At 38.1% G+C, this 23,691-nt stretch overlaps 1 pseudogene across 1 annotated transcript; it reads right to left on the minus strand.

The window, feature by feature from the left end:
- Positions 1-1,447: 1,447 nt before the first annotated feature.
- On the minus strand, positions 1,448-1,727 carry LOC308496018 (protein S100-A10-like; annotated as a pseudogene). The gene has a single exon. The product of its transcript is annotated as a protein S100-A10-like (transcript).
- Between the last annotated feature and the right edge of the window lie 21,964 nt (positions 1,728-23,691).

Raw genomic sequence — 23,691 nt, forward strand, 5'->3', positions numbered from 1 at the left:
CCAGACCTTCTCTTCACTGCATCAAATGTTCTAAGAACAAAAAATTGCAGAGCTCTCATGTCACCTTACTGTGGGACAATGCATTTTAATTACTGCTGCTTTTGAGAAGGCAGGAATGGCTCCCACATTCACAAAGTGTTTTCTTTCCCAAATGTCATTGAAAGGCCCTGAAATCCACACCTCAAGAAGAGTTTGCCATAGATGGAAGGAAGCTGCTTTTTTTTCTTTAAAAAGAGAACCAAAGCATAACCTTGAGACCACCCTCCCAAGTAAGAGATAGAAAATGTCAAGCACCGTTGAGCACCCAGCAAATTTCCACAATGGATCAGTAAGAAGTTATTTAGCACAGGTGTTTAATTATGATGCATTAGGGAAATGGGTAGTGTTCAATGGCCCTCAAATATGAACCTCCACCTGTGCAGAGGTCTAGCATTGGTTCATGGAGTGATAATACCGAGGGAAGCAATTGTGTTCCAGTGCTGCTCAAGGGCCTTTCTTTTCTTGGTTGGTTCAACCAAGTTCACTGCCAGGAAGCTATGGGTTTTCCCCACATGAGCGGGTCCATCATGCAAGTTTATAATCTGCATCTGGGTTATCTCACCAGGAATTAGCCACGTTTGAAAGCAAGTGAAAAATCAGAATCATTCCAAACGCCCTTCAGAGAAAATCTCTCCAGGTACATTCCCAGAACTCCGGTTTCATATAAACAAAAGACACCAAAATCCAGGCCAAATGACCAGGCAAGGTCACCATGATTCATCCTTAAGCATAGCCAGTTTCCTTCAGCTAGGCTGGGTACCATTCCATAGTCAGCGCTTCCAGGGGGCACAGTTATTGAGCACCGTCCAAATGCGTTGTATACATCATCTCAATTAAATCCTATTAGGTAGATACCATTGTAATTCCTATTTCAGAGACGAGAAAACTGATTTATTAGAATTATTAATGTTTATTAGAATTTTTATTACATTATTAAGGATTATTACTTGCCAAAGTCAGTGCTTATGCTTTTTCTTGGGCTATTAGGCTTCCCAAGACTCTGCTGTAGCATGCACAAAACTAGAGCCTAGAAGGCATGTAGGTAAAAGAGTAATGTAGGCAATGTTTGTTTCCTGCGTTCCTAAATCTACCACCTCCTCATGCCCTCTCAGCACTTACTTCACCTTTCATACAATTTCCTCTCCTTCTTTTTTTTTGGAACTGAAAGAAAAAAATCTGTTTATTGAGGGCAACAGGATACAAGCAATATAAAAATAAAAAGCTTATCTGGCTTTAATTTGCTTTTCTTTCTCTTTTCAAGTGTGAGTGGCATTTTATTTGTATATTTTCTAAGGGTCCCAATCTGCTCATGAAATCCTTACCGGGGGAAGCTGTGGGGCCGGGGGATTCCGTAAGTGACCTATTGGAAGAACTCTTCCCAGGGTGGGCGTTAACTGCTCAGTGCCGCCTACTTCTTTCCCTTCTGCTTCATGTGTACTACAAAACAGTCACTGCACGCAATGGTGAGCCTGGCGATTAGCAAGAAGAAGCTCTAGGAGCCCGCTCTGCCATCTCAGCACTGGTCCAGGTCCTACATTATTTTGTCCACGTCCAAAGGGTCTTTTGATTGTCCAGAAATCCAGGGAACTCCTTTTCCAGGAGCACTCTCAGGTCCTCCTTTGTTAAGTAGCCTTTACCTCTGGCAAATTGTGAAACACGAACATCATGGTTTCCATGGCGTGTTCCATATGAGACACATTTTAGTGAGGCCTACTAAAACAGGACAGGCTTGGCAGGAGGTGCTTCAGGATGGCCCCACTGGCTGGGATGCGCGGCCCTCCTCCTTCCTCTCCTTAATCGCTCTTCCCAAAGTACACAGTTCTCAGTGGCCACCCTTTTACGGGCAGGGAAGCAGATCCAGTGAGTGAGTTTCAAGCAAAGTTGTTCACGCTTAGTGTGAAATTAGTGTAGTGTGGTCTTCTCTTGTAGGGACTAGGCAGGAAGAGACAACTGTGTGTATGTACTATGTATGTAGAGGGCAAAACAGTGATGTTCTTGTCAGGAAACCTGAGTTCTCCCATAGATTGAACTGCTAGCTGATGAGAGTTATGTACATTAACTTGTTCATCTAGCTCAGGGCCACGTACATAGCAGAAACTATGTATGTTTGTTGAACTGGATGGAAGTAGTTCAGTTTCCACTTTGGTAAAATTTTATGCAGGCCACTCTGTCTCAGTTCCCTTACCTATGCAATGTGAGAGTTAGACCACATCAGTGGTCTTCAGACCTTTTTTACCATGAAAAAGTTTGTTCACATGAAATAGAAGCATAAATGCTAAGGACTGAGTATTTGTGTCCTTGCTGTCCATATGTTGAAACCGAATGCCCAGTTTCACAGTATTAGTCGGTGGGGCTTTTGAGAGATGCTTGGGTCATGAGAGTGAAGCTCTCATGAATGGGATGGGTGCCCTTAAAAAAGAAACCCCAGCGAGCTAGCTTGCTCCTAACACAATGTGAGGTTACAGTGCAAAGCTAGCTGTCTATGAGGCAGAAGTCCTCACCAGGCGCGGGATCTACCAGCACCATAATCTTGGACTTCCTAGCCTCCAGAACTATGAGAAATATACGCTTATCACTACAAAGCCTTCTAGTTCATGGTATTTTGTTACACCAATCCAAATGGACCAAGACAATGAGCATAAACAAACTAACGAGATAAAAGTAGAGCGGTTTGGACTGAATTCATAGGCTGTCCCCTTCCTCTCTTCTCTAAGCAGGAATACAGATTGGAAACCACTAGGATTGGCAACAACTAATTTTTATGGTGCTAAATGTTTATTAAGTACGTGTTTTGAATACCCCAAAGGCAACTGTGTTTAAATATAATTTTTGTATTTAGTTGGATTAATTTAGTTTAATTTTGATTTGCTGGACAACAGTGTCAACAAACACTTAAGACCTTCCCCATTTAGCAAGTGGATGACTTTGGGAAGTTTATTAATTTTTCTGAGCCTCAGATGCCTCATCCTGAAAATGGGGGTAGTATGCTAAATGGACACAAGGATATAAGGAAAGTTGTGCACCCACCCAATACCTGCCACAGAGTTCATTTATATTTAATGCTCCTGTTGGAGTAAAGAGTCTTTGGACCAGGATGTAGATTCCAGCACACCAACATAGACCAGCAGTGTATCTGGCTTTCTGACAGACATGAGGGTGGCTCTGTAGGGGGCAGGCACACTCAGGTGGTGCTGGGAGGATGGGGTTACATTGCCAGAGACTACTAGTGGCTATGCCAGCAGTAAGTACCTTCTAGAGGGTGCAGAACCCTTGTGTATGGTAGCTGGGAAAAATAATCAATCACAAATTTACCATTTTCTCAGGAATTCATTTTTCCCCAGTCACAATAAAGTTTAATTTCTGTGAAATTAATTACATCAGTCAAGACTCCCAGGTTTGGTCATAAAGATTTTTAAAGCCTGTAAAACCCAACCATTTAGAATCAACTAGTTAGATTTCTTCTTCTCCAGGAAATTTATCAAATTGAACATTAATAAAGTTCATTATTATACACTATTCCAAGTATGGTCATGAACTATTCAGATTATTATTTAGAAGAATACCTACTAATAATTTCATACCATTGCTAATCAGCAGTGACATACTTGAAAATATTTGAAAGTTTTGACTCAGTTTAAGAATATCATTAAGTATTTTGGGTAGCAGTTACACTGTCAAAATTCATTAAACTGAAGAGTTGAGATCTATTCGTCTTATTACACATTAATTATATCTCAATTTTAAATGAAATATCACAAATATTCAAAATGGCTACATACCAGAAGTTCTTAAGACTTGGTATTGTTATGCAGGCTAATGCTCCATATAATTAATATGTGAGATACGAGCACTTTCCATTTGTTCTTAATAGAGGTACCTAACCACCTTCTTTATCTTTAGGGATTCAAAGAATGTAAGCTTCGGTCCTGGGGTCAGTGACATGCTGAAACATTTGAATTCTCCCATTTGATGAACCATCAGTTCTCTTCCCCCCCTTAAATTCTTTTATGTGACTGACAGTTTCATCCATTTTTTCCTGAGGCTACCATTGAAATGCCTTTGTACTTGTGGAAGCAAGTTTGCTGGTTCAAGAATTTTGTTTTACCTCTGCCTCGAAGACTTGTCAACGGCCAATTAGGACAAGGAATTCTAATTTATGTTTCAAAGGCCTCAACAGTAGTGAGAAGTATTTTTATTTATGCCCCCCCCCAAAAAAAAAGTGTCAAGTCAAGATGATGAACCACAACACACTACTGTACAATTATGAGAAAATTCCAGGAGGAGTTGTGAAATATGAGAAGCAAGGGCAAGTGGGGATAATGCCAGCTAATCCTAATAAGGCTCCTTCCTGCAGAGCTCAGGGCAGCAGCTGGGATTGCTCTGGAGTGAGGCAGAGTGATTGTTTGGCCCTCGCTTGTTCACATTCCCACTTGTATCCCACATATAATTTCTCCACATAAACACAGACGTATTGAACAGTTGAAACCGTCCCTGACTTTCTACTACTACATCATAAACTTAATCCAAATACTAGTTGAAGTATTAGCACAAATGGTGGATTTATCCTGATTTTTCTGTTGACATATTATAACGACTACTTTTAAATATTCAGAAAAGTTGAAGAATTCTCCAGTGAATGTCTATGTACGCACCGCTTAGATTATCTATAACATTTCGCTATATTTGCTTTATTCCCTATCCATCAATTTATCCATCCTGCTATCCATCCATCTCATTTTTCTGAAGCATTTCAAAGTAGACCACAAACCCCAGTACCTCTAAATCTCAGAGTGATTGTTATTTTCCTGGTGCTACTCTTGTCCCTGGTACTTTTAGCCTTTATTCTAAAAATACAATTTTTTTTCAGTATTGAATCTGTTTACTTGAATGAAGGTATTTTATTTATTAGATTATTCTACTGGCAATATTATGGGGAATATGCAAAGTGGATGTAAAGAGGAATACATTTCTATCTCAAGCTCTATTCAGCACAGTGCAGAAAATGTAATCTAATCACACTAAGGTAAATTCAGTTGCTTACATGATCATGATTTTTCCTTAGACATTTTAGGTTTCAACTCAGTGAAATTCTAGATTCACCCTCTACCCTTCTCCTCCTCTTAGAGTTGATACTACGGTGCTGAGACATTGGTGGAGACAGGTAGGTGTATCTAATTCTCAGTCTTGATCACGATATTTCTCCTGTGACGCAGTCATTTCAGATACATCATATCCTGTCTGGTCCTCAGACATGCGTCCTCTATGTCCCCACTAGTTGTGACGTAACAGGGTCTCTTCCAGTCCCTAGAGTGTTGTTCTGCCCCATATCCTCTAAAGAAGCACCTCTGCAAGGACCAGCCCCTGCATGACCCCTGACACCTTTCTTAACCAAGTTTCCTTCACACTTGGCAAGGGGACGGAAACGAAGCACAAGAACGTTTGGATATTCCCATCTCTCTGTGGCTGCAGGAAACTCAACAGTTGATCCTCTCACACCAATGCAGACCACACTACCATTTCTACTCTCTGGCATCTAGCCCACCATGGAACATGGGCATTCTCTGATTGTTTTGGCTTCGCTGACAGGGAGAGGCAGTGTGCCCTTTAATCTCAGATCCTCAAATTTAAAGAAAGTTCTATTCTGCCCCCTCAGCATCCACACATAATTTTCACACTTCACCTAACACTTTTGCTTCCTTTCCAAAATTCTAGCCTGTCTATTTCAGCCCAGAGGGTTTTATATTCATTCCCTGTGCCAGGTAAAACAGGATCGTGAAGTATCCTTCCAACTGTATTGCTTTATCTAAGATCTAGTCCTTGGGACATCAGGAGCTCAGTATTACCTTAGTTTGTTTTTCTTTGCATTTCAGCTATAACTCCTATTTCCCTGGTGCACGGAGGCCAAAGCATAATCTGAACAGAGGAAAGGTGGTAGGATTTAAGATTTTTTAAAACAACAAAAAGATAAACAAAATCCATCAGTAATTCTCCCTAGCTATCTCTTCATATCTGCACTATGTGGGTTAATCTGTTGTCTAGACCACTGGTTTTCAATTACAGGTGATTCGCGCCTCTCCCCTCAAAACCCCAACCCCACCACCACCACCAAGGGACAGTCACCCACGTCTGGAGACACTTTTGGTTTTCACAACTGGAAAAGGTGGGTGCTACGGGCATCTAGTAAGTAGAGGTATGGGATTCTGCTAAACAGCCTATACTGCGTAAGGTAGCCCCACAACAAACAACTTTCTAGCCCAAAATATCACTAGTGCCAAGGTTGAGAAACTCTGGTCTAAACTAATGCTGAAGGATACAAACTTTCAGATATAAGATGATTAGGTCTGAGGATCTAATGTAAGACATGGTGACTATAGTTGATAGCGCTGTATTGTATACTTGAAAGTAGCTCAGAGAGTAGAACTTAAATGTTCTTACCCCCTCCCCCAAAATGTGAGGTGATGGATATGTTAATTAACTAGATGGGTAGAATCCTTTATATATATATATATATATATATATATATATATATATATATATATATATGGATTATATATATATATGTGTGTGTGTGTGTATGTATATATATATGATTATAGGATATATATATAGGATATATATATATATATATATACACATATATATATATATGTATATATATATAATCCTTTTATATATATATTAGCACCATAACAATTACCATTTGGGACTAGACACAGTAATCCAAGGCATGAGAATGATGGTCAAGTCAGTAAAAGAAGAAATAAGTGGAGGTAAATGACACTTTATCTGAATTAGTGACTGCTGACCAAATGATCTGAGTGAAAACTTACCATTTGTATATTCATATGCCATAAAACAATAGACATATATACTTTCAAACACTGTTCTCTGTCATGAGGAATACAACAAATCCCCATCAATAATAATAGTAATGACTGTCAAGGGCTCATAATCTGTGGAGGTAATGGGCTCTCCTATGGGTTAAGTATAGTTCACAAAGACCAGCTCTGCCTATCCCACTGCCCAAGTGGTTCTGCTCTATGTACACCAAGCATTAGAAGACAGGTGAGAATCCTTAGCATTGATTTGATTTTAGCTTTATTGATTGGTAAAATTTACTTATCTGGAGAAATCTCATTTGTACATACTTAGACCTCTTTATTTCTACCTTGTTAACTCTCAGCCCCATCTTCACCCCATCCTCTACCACGCACATTATAAAAATAATTTAATCAATGGACAGCTCTTAGAAGAGCTTAAATTATAAGGCAGAAAATTTTTCCCTGCATGGATTTCAGTGATATAATATTTTATACTGCTAAAATAACTTACATCATTATTAGCCAATATTAATGAATCATCTTCAAACATATGACAATGTATGTAAATGACAAAATTGTCACAAAATAAAGATATGCTTTTAGCTGCTAAGGGTTTAAAATCTAGGAAAATTTCAATATAAAAAATGTTAATATAATCATGCATAACGTAACCAGATTTTATCTGGTCAATGAAACATACAGTGTGAATCATACATATGCATACACACAGAGTTTTCCAATTCTACTGTGAGATTTGATGGTATTATTATTACTTCATTTCATCTTATTTTGTTTTATACAGATGTAATGATAGAATAATAAGGGAAGTGAAACAAAAAACAAAAAGAAAATGAAACTGAAATGTATTGAACTTATATTCTGGGTCAGACATTATACTTAAATGTTTTTTATTTGTTCTTACATAATTTACACAAGCATTTTGAAGTAGGAAATTAATTTTCTATTATTTTTCCCACTCTACATACGATGAAATCGAGGTTTAGAGAGATGAAGGAACATGACCTTTGCAAGTCCATAGCTTTAAACCCAAGTTAAGTCCAATTCCAAAATCCCTTATCTGACTACTCGACCATGCTAAAGAGAAGATACATTTGACAGACTTTTATAGTGTGCCTATTACATGCCAGATGCTTAATCATGGAGTTATGAAAGAGGAACTTGGAACACGAAGAACTTTTATTTTAGTTATTTCATTCTACACATATTTATTGGGTGCTTATTCTGTGCCAGACAGAGGAAAAGCTGCTACCTGGAAATGTTGACTTGGATTAAAAGACAAATATAGTCGATTGCTGAATATTACTGAATCTCACCCAATCCTGGTGGTCAGACTCCCAGAAAGGCTTCTGCACTAGAGTTGGTAACATCATTATTGGGGACTTACAATTCCCAAGAATATATCTACTTATCCTCAGAACCCTGATTTCTGGGCTCATTCTGACTTCCATGACTTATTTTTATCACAATTTTCATAGGACCTGCAAATTACTGAATCTTAAAAATTCAAAGTCTTTCTTTAAAAAACTTACAGACATGATTTTGTATCTATTGTAAGAGTTACATAGAACCTAGTTCACAGTAGGCAGTCACAGAGGTGGGTTTTTTCTTCCTAGAAAGGTACTTAGAGAACATTAGACCAACCACTCATTTTACTGATAAGGACATTAAGACACAGAGAGATGGCTTTATTTTCTGTGTTCATATAACTACTTACTAGCAGAACTAAGATAAAAACTCAAGTCTCTTAACTCTTTGGCTAGTACTATTTACAATCCTGTGTCCCTGATCATTTGGAATTGAGGCAGTTCCTCAACGAGGGAAGTTTTTTCCATTTATAGCTCTAATTATGGGTGTAAGAGTCACAAAATTCTCTGCCTATTTCCATGCCCATTCTCTAATTAAAGAAGTGGTAAAAGATGTGACTGACGTAATGAACATCAAAAAAGGAAAAATAATGAAATAAACATTATGAGGTTATGAGTTGGCTTGAGATCAATTCACTGGTCTTCATTATACTTATTCATACAAACTTGGATTTTACCCAAATGAGCTCCAACTCTACATTCTCATTCAGCTGAGTGGTAGCTTCACAGGTTTTATGAATCCAAAAAAAAGTAAGAAATCAAATTCAATCAAAAATGGCTAAGTTGCAATGGACACTGGAGCACATATTGCCTTACAAATAAATGTTCTCAGATTTTTTTGGTATATACCCAGGAGAGGGATTGCTGGGTCATATGATAATTCTATTCTTAATTTTTTGAGGAACCTCCACACTGCCTTCCATAGCGGCTGCACCAATCTGCATTCCCACCAACAGTGTATGAGGGTTCCTTTTTCTCCACAGCTCTCCAACACTTACTATTTGTCTTGTTGATGATAGCCATTCTAACAGATGTGAGGTGATCTCATTGTGTTTTTTATTTGCATTTCTCTGATGATTAGTGATGTTGAGCATTTTTTCATATGTCAATTGGCCATTTGTGTGTCCTATTTGGAGAAATGTCTATTCAGGTCCTCTGCCCACTTTTAAATTGGATTGTTTGGTTATTTTGTTGTTGAATTGTATGAGTTCCTTATATATTTTGGATGTTCAGTGCAGCTTTGTTCACAGTGGCCAAGACATGGAAACAACCAAATTGTCCTTCAAATAGATGATTGGATAAAGAAGATATGGTGTATGTACACAATGAAATTCTATTCTGCCATAAGATGAAATAGTGCCATTTGCGACAACATAGATGAATCTTGAGATTATTATGCTAAGCAAGATAAGTCTCATAGAAAAAGTTGAGAACCATATGATTTCACTGATATGTGGGATTTAAAACTGAAAGCAACAAAGGAATAAGACAAACAAATAAAGAAACAAAATCTCATAGACACAGACAATAGTTTAATGGTTACCAGAGGGTCAGGGGGAAGGGGGTGGTAGATGAGGTTAAGGGGGATCAAATATATGGTGATAGAAGGAGAACTGACTCTGGGTTGTGAACACACAATGAAATATATAGATGATGTATTACAGAATTGTACACTTAATACCTATGTAATTTTACTAACCATTGTCAACCCAATAAATTTTAATTAAAAAAAAAAATGGTTAAGTCCCTGTATGCACAAGATAATATTATAGGCAATACAGGAATAGAATGTTTCTAAGACATAGTCCCTGATCTTAAAAAGTATTACAATCTTTTTGTAACAAATAGCAGATTTCCATTAGGAGAAGAATCATGTCATTCATTCATTTATTCATTCACTGGCCACATTATTTCTTTAGCATTTTTTAGCAAATTATTTCTTTAGCAATTATTTCTAACACAGCAAGCACTGTGTTAAAGAGACTATCAGCAAAAACAAGCAAACGAAACAAGCACAGATGTGGGTGCATTCATTAAGGTTTGTTGCATAACAAATCACCCTAAAACTTGCTGACTTAAAAAAACATGAATGTATTATCCCACAGTTTCTGTGAGTTTGGAGTCCAAGCATGAGTCAACCGAGTGCCTCTGTCTTAGAATCTCTCATGAGTTCAAGTTAAGCTGTCAATTGGAGTCACTGTCTCATCTGAAGGCTCAACTGTGGAGGAGGGGATGTGGGAAAGAACCTGCTTCCAAGTTCACTCTATTGACATGAGTCAGTCCCTTGCCTTGTGGGCCTCTCCATAGGGCTGCCTTATGATATGGCAGCTGGCTTCCTTTAGGGAGAGCAATCCAAGACAGAACACATGAAACAGAAGCTAATAATCTAATTTATAATCTAATCTCAGAAGTGACATCACACCATGCTATCACATACATATCTTATTCATTAGAAGCAAGTCAGTAAGTCTAGCCCACAGGCAAGGAGAGAGAATGACAAATTGGGGGTTGGGTGGGGAGGAGTCACTGGGGCAATCTCAACTGCCTATCACAATAGATCGCGCCCATGGAAAGCTTAGAGCCTTTTTATGTTGACTTTTTATGATGTTGCCCCTTAAAAAGTGACTGGCATATGGCAGGTTCTCCACAATTATTTGTATAATGATGAGTGATGAATCAAAAAGGTACATTGGGGCTAAACTGAGGAGGTCCTGGAATGCCTGGGTAAATACTTTATACTTAATTTAGTGGAAAAGGTGAAACCATTCATATCTGAAACACTGAAGACCATAATTACCGGAGAGAATTTTTTTCACTCTAATATTACCCTTTCCCAGAAATTCTGTTCTCACACAAGTGCTAAAGAGAAAGTTTCTTTCCTTGTTTCTACTTAATGGTGACCAATTGTCCCAGTTTGCTTGGACTAAGGTGGTTCATGGGACCTGGGACTTTCAGTGCTGAAATTAAGAATATCCTGGAACCAGTTGGTCATCCTACTCTACTCCCATACTCCTTTCTTCCATCAGGAGGAAGAATGATCATTATGATTGGTCTGCATCTCCAGAGGGTACCACAAAAACTAACAGGCTCTCTCTCACCATCCTGGGCCACCTGTGCTTAGACTTGGAGAGGTTCATCTTACACTTTCACTGCCCACTCAGGAAACAGGCTTCTGCTCTCAGTCACAGCCTATTCACCTGTGCCTCAGGAGATTAGATGAAAGAGGAGTGGGAGTTAGGAAGCGCGGCCAAGTTATTTTCTGTGGTTTTTGCTAACGATGAAACAGATGATGTACACTGCTTCACTGTACCTATTTCTCAACTGGGCAGAACTCAAAGAAAAAAGCAACAGTTAGGATCTCCCATATGTACAACTACGATTGAAGCTAAATGTTCAACAGATTATTTAGCAAGTATTTATAAAATGCCTACGCTGAGCCATATGAAGTATTGGAGAAACAAAGAAAAATAAGGCAGTCGTCACCCTTGTAACACTCACAGCTGAATAGGAGGACAGATATATAAACTAATATTTAGGTACACCACATTAAATTATAGTCATTTATTTATAATACCATGAAAGCAAAAGGAGAGAAAGGTGGACTTTTTTCCTTAAAACTCTAATTATTGGTATGGTTGCAACCTCCCCCAGATGTGTTTTGTTATTGTTGTTTTTAGAGGGAGGGACGCTTGAATTGAATCTTGAAAAATGAACCCAAGTTTGTGAGGCAAATATATTAAAAAGGGCATTGCAATCAAAAGGAACAGCATGTGCAAGTACATAAAAGTAGGAAGATGATGGGAAAAACAGAAAGTAATCATTTAGATTGTCTCCACCAACAGGAGAATGTAGAGGCATGATAGAAAATGAAGGTTAAAGTTTGTCTGGGAGTTGAGTGTTCTGGAATAACAGATTATGTCAAAAGTCTGACCAACCGAAATTATAGATTGGAATAGAACCGGGAGGTGGGAAGAACAGCTGTCCACTGTGAAAATGGTTGAAGGGAGTGTGAAAACTAGAATTAAAGTGGTTGTCATGATGGGAAGAGCAAACTGGACAGATAAGGTAAGGAGCAGAATGCACAGGACTTTATTGGTAAAAGAGGAATGAGAACACAAAAATCAAAGTTGATACCAAGGCCTCGAGTTGGGAAACTAGAAGTGCCGTCAACAGAACTAGGAAAGTGAGAAGAAACTTGTCTTTGAGAATTGGCTTAATTGAAGAAATGTTTACTTTGAGGAGCTGGTAGGACACCTAACTAGGAATATGAAACGAGCAATTGGGAATATGGACTTGGATCATAAAAGATGGCAGCGCACCAGACACCGGTATGTCTAGAGATGACGGATGATAGATGATAACCCCCAAAAAGAGAAAAGAAATTGAGAGAAAAGAGACAGAGACTGAATATTTAGAAAAACCAGTATTTGGGGAGGTGAAAGAACAGAGTCCAGTGAAAGAAGCAGTGAGGAGCAGTGAGGAGGTGTAACTTGGAAAAGGGAGGAGAGATTTTAAAGGAAGAAGAGATGGCCAGCTGGGTTGGAGCTATCGGAGATGTCAGGGAATTTGCTGACATGAAAGGATGGACATTAATGAACTCCAGCCTTAGCAGAGAGGGCAATAAACGTAGTACAGGTGTGATGGATGGGGAGAACTTAAGAATTGCAGGACAGATACTACTTATCACAAGTACATATTTTTAGCATTCCAAGAGCTATGAAGGGAATCCCTTCAGATTATTAGGCTATTTACAACATTATTTATGAACAATATCAACATCAAAATTAGTCCTAAATTTCTCATTCATTCATTCATTCATTCATTCATTCATTCATCAATTGATTCTCTCATCTATTCAACCACTCAAACAAATAAAACCAGGCAGTGGGCATACCAAACAAGAGTGATTTGTAGTCTCTATCTTCCAGAAGCCATCAGCCTATCAGTCTGAGTCAGAAACACAATTGAAGAGGCCCCCAAGCGTGAAGTTGCTATGGCACAATCCCAGGGGACAAAGGAAGTTCAATGGACAAACTGAGATTTTAGGGCTTGCTAGTAGTGCCAACAAAATGTAAAACGTTGAGTCCTCCATAGTACAGTGGAAACCAGAGTAGGTCCACAGAGACCTACTGAGAAGGTAGAGACCTAAGAGAAGGTCATTAGTCTCTCCGTACATCTGCCAGATAGACAAAATCAAATAGAGAATAAAGAACTTGAATAAAAGAAGCAGAGGGAACCTATATCTCAAAGAACGAAGGAACCAAACAAGTAACTTTTTTTTCTTTTCATCAGAAATATTCTCCCTTCTTTAACTGCAATTTGTGACTACATGGAAAACATACAGAAGCACAATGTAAGGGTTTTGTCTTACTGTAACTAAAACTCACACAATCTTTCTTACAAAGAAGGTGTTATCAAATAGATAAGGCCCAATACAGCTCGGGCATGAAAACCCTATGACTTACCCATATGGGCACAGTGCAAACGAGGGATAGAAGCTGTGATTACTGCTTCTGCAAAGCAGAAACAGGCAAGATTGCTAACGGCGTCCTGATTCACCGAGTACAGCCAAGACTGTTCTCCTTTCAGCAAAACTGCTGAACTGTGTGGTTGAGGCTGGATGATTTTCACACAAAAGGACTTTTCATCACACACAGATCTGCAACAGCAAAAGAATCTGTGAGGCCACAACAGATGTGCCGTGTTGAAGAGTTCCCTCCATGTGAGCAGGTGCCAGGAGAACAAGTGGAAGAATAGATCAGCCCAGCAGGGGCCACTTGTAGTGAAGGAAATTGGCAAGTCAACTCACAGGCCAGACTTTCTTGTTCACAAGGCTGTGAAACAGAAAGGAGCAATATTCAATAATTCATTGTCATAGAGACATCGCACCTTTCTCGGCACTCTTCAGGCTTCAAGTCATCCACAGTTAACACCATCATGGCTAGTTAGCAATGACAAAAAGCCACAACACACCAACAGAACTTACAGGCACCTAACTCACGCCAGGCAGTTGTTGAGAGGCAATGAAGGTTTCCACATACCTTTTCTCCCTGGATAAAGGTGGCTGTGGAAGGCAGGTAAAACCAGAAATGAATTACACCTGGGAGAGTCTTCCTCTTTAAGAGAAGGTGTGGCCTCCCACATTTATCAGTGGAAGAGGATATTGTCGACTGGACAAATAATTTTCCAGGTACTCCGCCAAAAGGAGAGTTTATTCGGGAAGAGAAAAAGAAACAAAACCACTGTAACAGTGAGAGAACGTGCACCTCCAGGCCGCCGTTCATGTGCAAAAGTGACTCTCCCCTCAAGATGTTCCTCCCCCAGGAAGTTAGAACCATAAAGTTTTAACAGGAAGTCAGGACTAGAGAGTAACAGCAAGTCCAGCTCTATCCATAGACGTCCCAGTTCTTGGGTTAGTTTTCTTAAAATGCCAGTTCACATTTATCAGCATACAGAGGAGACTAGGCAGGAAAATACCCCATGCCCCCATGCCCATCAAACATGGGGGATGAATGGGGCTGCATATATAACTAATCTTCATTTTGTGTGGCCTCAGGTAAGAATGCGAAGTGAATGTCTATGTCCAAGATGAGAAGAGCCATTTTAGACAACCAGAACTGGTTATACTCCTCATTATGCCTTGGAATCCACAGTTTTTATGGTTAAAATGGCTTTTTAGGGTTTATCTGCTTGAACTCCTTTATTATAGGGGTTAAAGTGAGACTCAGAGACATGACATATTTAACACGACACAAATAATTGAAATATCTAAAAGATGATGTTTACCTCATTTTATTTATTCTGGAAAACAAAACTTTTACATTCATATTACCAAACTTATTGAAGTCAAGTGGGGATTTGTGGGAAATGATTGGCCCCATACTCTTCAATAAGAAAGATCTAAACTTCCCAACCATATTTAATATAATGTAAGAACAATGAGTTCTAAGCCGGCATCCAGTGTCTTCTCACCAGGAAGAGGTAATGCCTGGCGTCCATTACTTACTACTGGGTCTTCAGTACAACTGCAGATGATGAGTTAATCACCTTTGTGTTTTAGCTTTTGGAAAAGCATTCTATGGCCATCGTCAAAAAGACCAGAGATAAATGCTAGTGAAAATGTGGAGAAAAGGGAACCCTTGTGCATGATTGGTGGGATTGTAAATTGGTACAGCTATTATGGAAAACAGTATGGAGGTGCCTCAAAAAATTAAAATAGAATTACCATTACAAAATTGTCACAGGGATGTAAAATACAGCATAGAGAATATAGTCAATAATGTTGCAACAACTACGTATAATGCCAGGTGGGTGCTAGACTAATCAGGGGGATCACTGCATAAATTATATAAATGTCTAACCATTATGCTGTACACTTGAAACTAACATAATGTTGAATGTCAACTGTAACTGACAAAAAAAATTAATTAATTAAAAAATTAAAATAAAAAATAAAGTAGAACTACCATATGACCCAGCAATTCCATTTTGGGGACTACATCACAGAAAACAGAAACACTATTTTGAAGAGCTAGTTGTACGCACGTGTTCATAACAGCATTACTTATAACAACCAAGACATGGAAACAACCTAAGTGTCCATCAACAAATGAATGGATAAAGAAGCTGTGAGATACACACACACACACACACACACACACACACACACAAAATGGAATATTATTCAGCCAGAAAAGGCAGGAAATTGTACCATTTGCAACAACATGGATGGACCTTGAGGGTATTATTCTAAGCAAAGTAAGTCAGATGGAGAAAGACATATATAAATATATATATATATATATATATATATATATATATATATATATATATATAGAGAGAGAGAGAGAGAGAGAGAGAGAGAGAGAGAGAGAGAGAGAGGAAGGAAGGAAAAACAACTCAGAAAAAGATCTCAGATTTGTGGTTACCAGAGGAAGGGGATGGGGGAGGAGGGTCAGATTAAATCAGTCAAAGATACACTCTTCCAGTTATAGATAACTAAGTACTAGGAATGTACAACATGATGACTATAGTTAACACTGCTGTACAATATATATCAAAGTTGTTAAGAGAGTAAATCCTAACAGTTCTCATTACAAGGAAAACTTTTTTGTTTTCTTTTTTCTTTTTTGCATCTATATGAGATGATGGAATGTTAACCAAACTTATTGCAGTGGTCTTTTCACAGTATATGTAGGTCAAATCATTATGCTATACATCTTAAGCTTATATAGTGCTGTGTGTCAATTATCTCAATAAAACTGTAGTGTGGAGGGTGGCATTCTAACCTGAACACACAGTATCTGAGTTCTTTCTTTGAGGATTGAAGCTTCTCTGGAGCGCTTTGTTTTTTCTTTTCTCTTTTGTACAATGACTATGAGAAGGCCTTTTTGGTAGGCAGGGTAGAAGCAGGAAGAGCTGTAGCAGGGGTTTAGTGGGCTGACTCCAGAGTCCGACTGTCTGGAGCTCTGCCCCTTGCTAACTGAGGGACTTGGAAAACTCATTGAACCTCTTATTCCTTTCTTTACTGTGAAAAGCAAATGATAATAATAATAATAGCAACCTCATTGCAAAGATGAAATGAAATGATAGGGAGAACAGTGCTTTGAATAAAGTTTGAGGCCTCAAAATGTTAGCTATTCTATCTTAAAATTTTAAAAAGTTGTCCTTATGTGTACCTTGCCATAAAATATCCTGTATCAGATAACAGTACTTTGGGCACTACTGCTTAATTATTACTTGCTTAATATGATGGATTTGCAGGTAATTACTGCAGAACTGGAATAGAATCTACAGAATCTAGGTATATTTTTAGGGTGTTGTCTTTCTATAATTCACTCCAGTTTTCTAAGCTGTCAATTCCATGTTTTCTTGCCACAGGGTAGCAATGTACATCCACAATCACAACCCCAAATTTCTCTTTCCTCTCAACCATAAATATAATATAAATTAGGCAGAGGCTAGATCGTAGTTTTCTGGTTTTCTATGACTTGATGGGAAGGCCTAGATTCCACTTCTATTTTGAGATCAACTGCCACTTAACTATGACACAAACCTGTTATTCTGATATTGTTATAAATGGGCCTATGGCTTTTTAGCCATTGTAATGTTTTAAAACATGTTTAAAGGTAAATACCAACAGAGAGAGAGGGGACAGAAAACCTAACCATATTAACCATATTATTCAAAAGCAGTGATGCTCAAAGGGCTATGAAATGAGCTCAGCAGATCTGTTCTTGAATCTAGGGAATCAAATATGTGATCTATTCAGAACTAAACTTTTTATTACAGGGAACTGTCAAGTCAGTCAGGATATCATGACAGTGCTTGCCATTTGCCACCGGACAAGGTCAAAAACTGCTTTCAAAGAAGAAAAGCCATTCACTCCAAGTTTTTCGCCATTCATTCCAAGCCATTCATTCCATTCATTCCAGTTTTTAGCCATTCATTCCAGTCGTCTTATTTTATAAAATGCTCTATCTTTTATACCATACACAAAATCAGTAAGAAATATGTATTCTCAAAAATCTTACCTAAATTTGCATTTACAAGCCAGTTTATGCAAGGACATACTTCAGGCATTCCATCAACTTAAACAACAAATAAAAGCCATCAAGTTTAGTTTATGTGTTTTAAAGATTATTATTGGAAGACATTTATTTAGTTGCATTTTTCACAAAAGAAAGAAACAACAATAATTACAACATTCAAACGTTATGTTAAAATTCTAACTATTCAAAAACAGTTTTTCTTCGTTCATTATAAGCCAAGATCTTTGATGTGTTATTGCTTTTTCATTTCATTCCAATAGTTTCAAAAATACATAAAATCATCTTTTATATGCCAAAATTTCATATCCTAAGAATACCAAAGAAATTGGTGGCAGTGGGTGAGTATTCACCTTTTGTTCCATGTACGGTTATATAAATACATACAGCCACTGATACAAATTAAATATATAGAGCTATTGCTTTAAATCACACATAGGAAAATGTTAATATGTGCAGAGTAGTTTTTTCCAGAAGAGTTAAAATATAAAAGATTAATCATATCAGAAAGATTCATCGCAGGATATATCAGAGGGTCTTTTTTTTTTTTTTTCTCCTTTCCTTTTTCTGGATCTAAGAATATCCATTTCTAAATTCCATTGGTCCTGCCCTCATCATTGGGTCACAGTTCTCTTCAATTAAGAACTTCTTGCCATATGCCTCCACATCTGAAAGAGGATACTAAGAGCTGCTCAGACCCCAGAGTGATTTCAAAAAATGATGTTTATCTCAGTAGTGATACGGAAACTGTACCAGCAGGTCAGACATCTCCATCAATGGCATATGATCTGGCTTCAATTTGGTAATCCTACAATTAATATAATCTTGGCCGATTTCTTTTCTCCTCCCCCCTCCTTCCCTCCCTTGCTCCCTCCCTCCCTACCTCTCTCTCTTTGACTGTGTCAAATCAAATCAAAAAATAAGCAATTTCCAATTCAGTCAAGAAAACCTGAAAGGAAACCTTTTCGGGCTATATAAAGTGACAGATATGAATAGCACCATTGCTTAATGATCAGTCCCTGTGATGTTAGCAAAGGAAAAAGAGGAAAAGAATCTACAGTTGTGAACTGAAACAGGAAAATAAACCCGTTTCCCTTTTACTATTTCCCCTCCCTTTATTAGTAACTCCATCATTTTGTGTCAAACTATACATAACATAAAGTGTACTGTTTTAACTACTGTTAAATGTATAGTTCTGAGGCATTCAGCACATTCACATTGTTGTGTAACCATCACCACCATTCATCTCCAGAACTTGTTCTCTTGCAACACTGAAACTTTGCACGCATTAAATAGTAACTCCATGTTTGTATTTTAATTTTCTTAAATGGCCAACATATGTCAGTCCATCAATCTTTTTAGCATTTGCTATCTACTTATCTAATAACAAGGGATAGTGAAGACGATGTCTCTGTGCCCGGAAGCTGACAAATGAAGACAGAAAATGGACAAAGATGCCGCCTCCTGAGACCCCTCATTGAGCACACAGCGGACACTGCAGCAGGTGTTGCATTTAAGTAAATTTCAAAGTAGAATGACTGATAGTTCATTTTCAAAGTTCTCACCAGTCATACACGATACATAACACTAATCTAGGAGGATATGCTATTTTAAAAAATGATAGGTTCCTTCAAAGAGGAAGAATGGGGCTGTTATTTTAACTGCATTTCTCAGAATGTTCTTTCTGAGTGTTCATTGGTCTTTATTTTACAAATCCTCTGGGGTAATTTTAAACAAACTGAGATAGACATTGCCAATTTCTGAAGAGCCCAAGGCATCCCAACATTCTCCCTGAACTGCTGTTGGCTACAGTGAATAGAGGTGGGGTTGCAATTGAGAATCCTTGTGTCCTTGGGGCCTGTGTGTGAGCCACAAACCACTCTGCTTTCCAGACCTGTCATATCAGGATGTGACAAATAGCACCTGAAAACTTCCAAGCCCAGCCTAAGAAGAGGTTCAAATACCATTTGCCCTTATTAGCAAACATTGCATTTCCCTGAAAATTGGTTGCCTCACTCACAAACAAATATCTCTTATTCACCTTTCTGTCTCAGGAGGTCAACACTGCAAATTTACAGTCCAATTTTTCTTTCTTAAATGGGAATCAGGTGTTGTTGTTGTTGCTTTAATTGTTGTTCTTATTCTATGGCACCAAACAGAAAGAGGCATGCTGATATATTCCGAATTGACTTTGTATTCTCTTTGCTAGTGATCATTAATTTCAGTTGGACAGTTATTCATATAAGCAATTTGCCACCGTGATGACTAAGAAAAAACATTAAAGTGCTAGGCTTTTAAAATGGTAATATGTGGAAAGAGATATAATTCTCTTGCAAAACATTGTCCCTGTTTTATATGTGGTCTCTGGTGATATGAACCATAAAATCGTGCTAGCTAGTCCAAACTGTTTTTATTGAAATCTTGGTTTGGGATAACAAGGATTGAATCTTTTAAAAGCTCATTTGGAATACAAATATTTGGGCTCTCGCTATTGTACATCTACAAAGATATCTAGAATTTAGGAAGATAATATGAATGGAAAAGCATATTTCTTCAGCTCAATTTTCTCGTGGAAAATGACATACATGCTGCTTTAAATAGCTGCTGCTGTTTTCATGAAATTCTTCAAGAAATGATCTTTTTGAAAGGATTTTGTTCAGCGCACTGTTTCTGCTGGTGCTTCGAGACTATTATTGAATTTATATGGAAATGAAAGATGGAGACAGCAATGCAAACTCAGTGGTTTACAAACTTGCCTTTGCTTAGCCTCACGGAAAACCACGCAATTGACCTCATTAGATCTGTCACTAGCTGGCTTATTTCTCAGCCTCAGTCTCCTACCTAAAATAACATTAGAACTATCTAAGTCTGAGTCTCAAGACACCATCATAACAGAACATATATCACTGGAACAGGAGTACCCAGACCTGGTGGCATGAAGCAATACTGCAGAAGAGTCACCCAAGGGGACCAAACAGACATCTTCTAATTAGACTGGACTTCCTCAGATAATGCTAACTCTTGGCGTCATCTAATCCAGTTCTCAAGACTTTTGTTAACTGCAGTTAACTTAAGCTTTGAAATAATCATTTGTTTACACTGGACAAAATACACAGAAGATAATCTTGATGTCAAAAATACCATGGAAAAAAGAGCGGGTCCAACATCTCAGTTTTTTTATGTAAAAACGTTTAGTTACATATATGAAGAAGAACTAACCCTGGAGTGCTGATTCTCCATTTATTATTATAATTTCCTACAAGTCATTTACAGAATGATGCATATTTGGTACTTCTCCATGGAAGGAAAGTTCTTTTAAAATATAATAGGGACTAGAAAATCTTTATGTATATATATAAACATATGAAGTGCATCCTCAAAGAATTCTTGTTTTCTTTAATCCTTTTAAACCATCTTTTACTATCTGTACAACATGGGCTTCTCCCCAACAAGCAAATACATAAAATGAAATCCCTCTATCTCATTCTGTCAAATAGAACCTCACATTAATTGAAAGCTTGAAGAATTATTGTAATCAGTTACTATTTTCCTTTAATGATTTTCAAATTTTGAGATGGAGCCAAATACCTTCCTGAGTACAAAAAAGTACAGCAATTTATAAAAGTGATAGATATTTGGCAAGATTTGAAGGTAAAATAGATTTTGTGAATGTACATATTTGAGGAGATTGTCTTATAGGATATACTTAAAGACATCATGCTTAAAAGCTCGAAGCAATATCATGTTTATAAAAATTAACTGCTCCTTTAGTTAATGTACAAGATCTGAATTCATGTTTTAAAATGATTCTTTCATAGCTGATGCTATCAGAGTTGGCTAAAATTTTACAATAAAATTTTGTAATAATACAGTCATAAGATTTAAATGGTCATAAAAAGGTCCAATTTTATTTCTTTACATAATTTCTTTACTCCAAAGGTGGTTCCTCAGTTACAAGATAGCATTATCTACAAAAGCAAGTTATTGGCCTGGCACAATCTCTATGTTACAAAACATAAAAATAAAAAAATTATGGGATTTTTAGTGTCTGTTGTGTTGCAGGCACTGGGCTAGTCACTCACATGCATGAGATCTACCCTAATCAACCCACTTAGCGTTACGCATTTGCCATTGTACAGCTCATGAAACTGAGGCTTGAGGTGCAGCTTGCCCAAGGCCTCACAGCCACCAACTAGTAGAACTAGAATTTGAACCTCCTTCTATCCAAATTATATACTCTATCCTTCACAGCCTTCCTGGATGATGCATAGCCTGGGAGAACCAAAATATAGATACATTTTGATGATAAGAAGGATATTAGGACCAAGGGAGCCCACAGAGACAGCATGTGTGGCCCTTGGGGATGCTTGATGACTTCTGACACATTCTGCCTATGGCAATCCTTGGCCGATGCTTGATTATTTTGGAGGCCTTTTGTTTTCTGTAACACCTAAATCTATCAGTCAAGAAGCATATATGCCCACTATATCAAAGGACCTGAAGGTATAGTTTCTAGGTAAAATACAATATGTCTCATGAAATACTTGGATGTGGACATACACTAAAAAATTTTTCGTTGTTCATATGACATTTAATGGGGTATACTGTTTTTCAATTTTGTTTTGTTTTTGCTAAATCTGGCTAAATCAGTAGGCAAAATATATAGTAGCTTTGTTTCATTTTGGTTTTAATTGCCTTTCTCCCTCTTGGTGAAACAATACAGAAAGACATGAAAAGAAGCCAACAATTCACCGTGGTATTTGATACCTGCCACGTGACTAGTGTATATCTTGAAAATAAGACCAGGTTTCATATTAAAGTTTGCTCCAAAAGATGTATTAGGGCTTATGTTCAGGGTATGTCATCCTGAAAAATCATGCTAGGGCTTATTTTCTGGTTAGGTCTTATTTTCTGGGAAACACGGTATCTTTGGTCTATCTTGAAAAGGTTCAAAACTTTTCTCAGAAACGGCTTCAAGAATATACAGCACTCTCTGCCCAGATGTCTTTCCAGCCTAGATAAGCTGCTGTAGTTGGTGTCCTTTTTTGCAGTGATTCATTTTTTTTTCATTTTTTCAGGCACTTTAGAGTCAGCAACCCAGCAGGAAGATGACACACTCAGAAGAGATAACTAAGGCGAGTATAGTAAAGGTGCAGAGAGAGTTAAGAAAAACTAACAAAGAATGTGAAGTCCATGAAGGCTAGCAACCTTGGGAAACCCTCTCTGGGAAGCCATTACTGGAATTCAATGAGAGCTTAGATGTAGAGAAGAATGAAAAGTCAGAAGCTGGTAAGAAATGCAGCCAATAGCAAATGGTGGCCCAGCGGAGCAAGAGCCAGGGGAATAAACAGCTGACCTCCCTCACGTTGCCCCTGTTGGTGTCTCCCATTGACCAAACCCAAGCCGAAAAGAGAGCAAGACAGGCCTGCTGAGAAGGGCACAGAAGTCAGCTGCAGCTTACAAGTGCACAGAGCGAAGGGCGGGGCGTGATGTGTAGGTCTGAAAGGGACAGAGAGAATATCCAGCACATTCTCTCGTGGGGAGTCATTACTTTTTGTGCACTCCCTTATCATTTTAGACATGTCTGCATAGCATCTGTCACATCTTACTGTATCTTCTTGCTTATTCATCCTTCTCTCTCTCTCTCTCTCTCTCTCTCTCTCTCTCTCTCTCTCTCTCTCTCTCTCTCTCTCTCCCTCTCTCAGTGGTCTGTGAGCATCTCTCCCTAGAGCTGATGAGAAAGCTGTATGTGATTTTGATCATTTCAAGTCTACCATCAGGACAAAGAAGGTAGAACACGGTCTACTAAGTTTTGATTGCCCGTGTCATAGGGGAGAAACAGAGAAGGGGATGAAATTGCCTTTCTTCAGGATGAGGGGATGGTTTGCTTGGTGGGAA

Source organism: Rhinolophus hipposideros, assembly GCF_964194185.1.
Source record: "Rhinolophus hipposideros genome assembly, chromosome: 3".
NCBI lineage: Eukaryota > Metazoa > Chordata > Mammalia > Chiroptera > Rhinolophidae > Rhinolophus > Rhinolophus hipposideros.